Source organism: Sprattus sprattus (assembly GCF_963457725.1).
Source record: "Sprattus sprattus genome assembly, chromosome: 7".
NCBI classification, from domain to species: Eukaryota; Metazoa; Chordata; class Actinopteri; order Clupeiformes; family Clupeidae; genus Sprattus; species Sprattus sprattus.
In genome coordinates, this window is record NC_137926.1 from 20,933,478 (window position 1) to 20,938,987 (window position 5,510).

The following is a 5,510-nucleotide window of genomic DNA, read 5'->3' on the forward strand; positions in this document are numbered from 1 at the left end:
TTTTAGTTTTTTTTTCCATGAGAGTATTATATCAGGTGTTCTCACGACAATGGCCTGAGGGGTTGAAGAAAGTGTGTGGCTAGCATTGGCATTCATATGTGTGTGTCTAAGGGTTGAAGAGTCCTGAGAGATTTGTCTTTATTTTTACTTCCTCTTTGCCAGGCCCCTGGAACCCATGTTGAAGAGCTGACGGAGAACAAACTGTCACACGAAAACTTTATGTGCGAGGTGGCCATTGCTCGCTGGTCCCTTGAAGATGGGAACGTCTCCAAAACACAACCAAGCCAAAAAAACACCAGTGGCATACCTGATTCAGTGACTTTCATGGAGAAGAACACAGCTGTGCGCTAAGAAAGAGAAGTCTGTAAGCATCACATTTTGGCAGAACACAAGGGGCAGCTCTGGGTCATATTTAAAATTGTCTTATGGCCAAACCAGAGTCAGGTTCTGAGGACATGGCGGATCACTGTGGTATTTCATTTAAAATGACTTAAGGGGTCAGGACCCTCCTAGTCTGTGGATCTGCAAGGTTAGGATCTGTTTTATGAGTTTGCTCTGGGTTCGCTAATCTGGCTACAATCGTCAAATTGCACAGGACCTCAGGTAGCAGCCGCTTCAGTAAACAGCAGATCATTACAGATCAAGGAAACAACAACAACAACAACAATAATTAACTGTTCTTTAAAAGCATGCCTAGTATAAAAGCAGGGCTCTTATTCCATAATTTGAATCCCCAGTCTTAATCTACTGCTGTTGGACGACCATATCACACTTGGGGCATGTTTGAGTCCTTATCTTCAGCAGACTCTCTGCTGAGCTGAAGGAACGTCTTCCCTGAACCTGAAGGTGTGAATGAAGTCAATGAGGGTCAAGCTGCTGAGTGCTGTTATATCGGCGTGTTCGCTGCAGCCTCCCTCTGGCTGTATCAAATGTCTGCAGCCCAGGATGTGGTAGAACAATTAATCCTCCGATTGATTCACTTCCTCTTGAGTTGCCCATCAAACCTGAGGTGTAATTCAACCTGTCCTTGTGAATCCCGCGCCATTGTTTTCAACTCGAAAGCAGAGAGGCTGTTTTCGCATTCTGTTTTATTTTTGTTTCATAGTAACGTCACTGGGAGGGGTTTAGCTGTATGCAGTGTGATCCAGTGGTGAAAATGCCTTTGTGTTGTTACTGACAAGACTAAACATTCAATTAATGCACACCTTTAACCATTACTTAAATGTATATAGGCTACTGTATATATATACTTCTTAATGTAAGGAACTTCCTATTGTTTCAGCATACTCTCATGGTAACTAACTCGAACTTAAAATCTTCTATTAATCAATGGAGACCTAAATTCTGCTCCCAGCTGCTTTTCTGAACATATTCTTTTGAATGTTCCCGCCCACTTCATGTTGGTCTGGCTCCAGCTGAGTGACTGAGGAGAAAGCATAAAAAAGCATGCTTTTCACATAAGGTAAGTGTTATTGCAGTTACAAACATATTTTCTTTGTGACCCAAACGTCTCAGGTATTTTTCATGGTGATATGATAACATACTCTGCTTGTTTAGCAGCTGTGTTGAATGTTAACACTCTGTCCAAATCATTCAGTGTTAGCTTCTCGTAAATCTGCCATAGTCTGTCAGACCAGCAGGTGCTCTAAAGATGAGGCTGAGTGAGAATATGCTTAAAACTATTTGCATTGACTCGGTACATTGAATCCTGGCAAGTCTACCCTTAAATGTTGCTGTAGCTAAAAAGGAGAACAAGACAACCACCAAGTTAATGTTAAGTGACTAGGCCGGCGGTAGCTATGGGCAGGGGTGGACTTGGGTGGGCAGCCTACAGCCCGCCTCCAACACACAGAGCTCTGAGCAGACCCGTCCAGTGTCTCTCGGAGCAAGTCAAGGGAGGGGTGTTGCTATGACAACTATAAACTCTGATGGCTCAGACTGCACACACACAGGGAAAGGCAAAGCATGTTAAAACCCACAGCTCATAAAAAATGACACACTCAAATGCATAACATCCTCTAACTCTTGTATGTATTTGCATTTACATTTACATTACATTTAGTCATTTAGCAGACGCTTTTGTCCAAAGCGACGTACAAGGGGGAGAACAATCAATCTAAGAGCAATAAAACCTGGTGTAACAATAAATACTTCAAGAAATAGAAAACGACATAGAAAGAAAAAGAAAAGGAAGTGCGGGACTGTCACTGCTTAAGTGCGAGTTAAGCCAAGGTGCCAGTTAGGAAGGGAGGTGCTCTCTGAAGAGTTGGGTCTTCAAGAGCTTCTTGAAGGTAGAGAGGGACGCCCCTGCTCTGGTAGTGCTAGGCAGGTCGTTCCACAAACGTGGAACTACAACTGAGAATAGTCTAGATTTCCGTGCTTGCACAGGCGGAAGTGCCAGACGATGCTCACTGGATGAGCGCAGCGTCCTGGGTGTAACATTTGCCCTTACAAGAGCATTTAGGTAGGTGGGAGCAGAACCAGTAAGCACTTTGAAGGCAAGCATAAGTGATTTGAACAAATAAGTGTTCCAAATGCTAGTTTAACTTCATGAAACAGGAGTGTGCTCTCCCTATCTGCATTGTTGATGTTGGTGGAAAAATGTGAAGCCGCAACTGGACTGGGTCTGGTTAGCATTTTTTTTTGCACCATGCCTTAGAATTGATGCCAACAGTCAGCACAAATGCAGACGCACAAATGCAGTCCCACTGGCAATAGCTTGCACCAGAGCGAAATCCTCCTCTGTGCTGGCTGAATGGTTGTTATTCCTTTGACAATCCGTTAAAGCTGATTTATGCTTCTGCGTAGAATCTCTGTAGCCACACCATTGTGAGCATTTATACATGTGCGCTGGTGTGTCTGCGTAGCCCTGCATTTCACCAAAATGCTAGATGGAGATAAATAAACAAATGTGATTGGTTGTTGACCTCAACTCGCTACACCCCCAAACTGCATCGTCAAGATATAAAGTTACAGTTCTGGGGAAGTGCACCTCAGACCACGGCCTAGAGCACAGAGCTCATTTCTAAGCAGGGGCATGACTTGGCCTTTAAATTGTCTGCCTACGGTGCTCAAAAACATTTAAGCAGCAGCACAGTCCTCCAAGAGATAAGGCAGAGCGAGGAGCAGGTAGCCTCCCAAGTTGGCCTATGAGAAGGGAAGGGAAACAAGACTCTGATGTATATAGATAGAGAGCTAGAAATGGATACGTGGTTGATATACTGAAAATATACCTTCGGGCTACTAGTCCGCTTCTCTCACCTCTGGGCCTGCTATCGCCCAAGTTGTCCACCTGTCTACCTATTCTACCAGCCCACCCTTATATATCAGACTAAAACAGGCCCTGTGACAGTACCGTAGTGGAGGGGCTGAAACAACCAGTCATTTATATCAGAATAGAAATCAATTGAGTGTTGTATTATGAAAGTAAAAATTAGCCTTTGTTAAACAGATAATTTGTCAAATTTACATTTGGGGCAAAGGATGTCTTTCGGCGAAGTGCAAGTGCATTACACTGTGTGGTGTAAGTGAGGTCATGCAGGAAAGATCTAGCTAAGAACAGTCATTCATTTGTTTTAATATGTTAAAAACGCATTAGAAGGTGTTGGGTTATCAGTTCACTCCATCTGGCAGATGACTGACTGCTGCATGTATGCTCTGGTTAACAATTGTCAGGTCTAGGCAAAATTTTGCTGTATCAAATGTGCTCGCAACTCCAGTTTATTAAGGGGGGAAAAAAGACGCATCTCACTCCGTGGATGAATCATTTAAAAAACTCACATCAGAGATTTAATTTAGAGCATTTCTATTAACACATGGTTTCTGACAAGCCGAAGCCATCAGTCCACGTCCAAACTTAAAAACAAAACATGCATCTGGCCCTCTGAACAGCTTTCGCCTTGAAGCCATCAAACATCAAACTCGGCAGAAACAACAGCAATAAAGTGTTTGGTCTGTAGTCTACGTGCCATTCTGCATTCATGTAGCCTTGCATTTCTTTATCATAATCAGACATATTAACAGCTTGGTCGACATTACACCACACAAAACATGTTTTGACATGATACTTAATAGCCAAATATGTGATTAATTTGATTCTGATTCTTTTATCAAATCAATTACATTTTGCAGTGTGTTCTATAGCAATATGGTCTTAATTGCTTAAAATAACTTGTCTGGGAATTCCCCGCCCCTTCACTGCATTTCATTTGCTCAGTTAGTCTGCTGAACTACTCAATGAAGGTCCACTTCAGTCACGTAATTGGACACTCCCTTAACCAATCAGACCAACGATACTATACAACGATACAACGATCGGTAATAAAGCAAACACATCTTTTTTCTGTATGAATTGTTCCAGGGCAAGTTTCTGTTCTATTTTCAAAGAAAACTTGCCTTTGAAATCATCCAAGACAGCCGCGAGAGCAGTATCAAAGTTTTGCTGTGCTTCTCTCTTTGCTTTCGCTTTTGTTACGTAGTCGTGGATAGTTTAAATCCGCCAATGGCGCGCCAGGTAGCCAATAGCCAGTTTGTGATTGGCTCCAAGGATCCTTACAATGCTGAAATAGGTTTGTATAGACGCAAAATGAAATTGGCCGGAAAAAGAGGGGCGGGACTTCCCAGACAATAAAATAACACCACTACTGCCCTTCAGTTCAGTTCATGATAATCTTGCAGAACATTTGTGTCTACTTCTTACTTCTACTTCTTAGCTACCACTTCATTATGATTGTGTTGCAAATACATGGTTCTGTTAAGCATTTTGTGGTGTTGACATTAATAACAAGAATGTTGTGTTTATTAAGTATGTAGCACAATGCATTGGGCTTCCAAAATTATACATTTGAGGTCTCTTCTCAAGCAGAGCTGTTGAAACATTGTAGGGCAACCCCTGCCATGTCCTCACCTGGATTTTTGTTGTTTATTTAACAACTGACATCAAGGATGAGGACACAATCAAGGTTGTGTATGTACTGGAGCCCCCTTCAGATACGTATTTTGACCTTAACATGACTGTGTTCAGCCTTTAGAGCAATCACCTGAAGACCCCTCCTCATCTGGGTCAATCAATGATACAGTGCTTCTCTGATCACCTGAAGATAGCCCCGGACAATATTCCCAGCGTTGGCCCTCTGAATTTACAATTCCCTGCTTTGCTTTCAATACAGAGTTTCAACTTCTGACAGCCAATGAAAGCCTCAAAAAAGATGGGACTCTTTTCAGTACTACAAACCCCATCCCACTACTCCGACATTCTCAGAAAACTAGCAGAGGCTTTTTGTGAGTATACTGCTTATCTATTAAGTCTGTTAATAAATCAGGCAGCAGAGATCCTGACTTAAAATTCATCTCTGCCTCAAAGAACCAGGGTTGTCTAATGGATTGATACAGCACCGGAAATATAAGATGAACAACTTCAGATCCAAATTTCGAGGTCTCAGCTGTCCTGACCTTGAAGCAAACTCACTCAAGTGGAAAGCAGAACATGAGCAGACCAGCAAAGACTATGA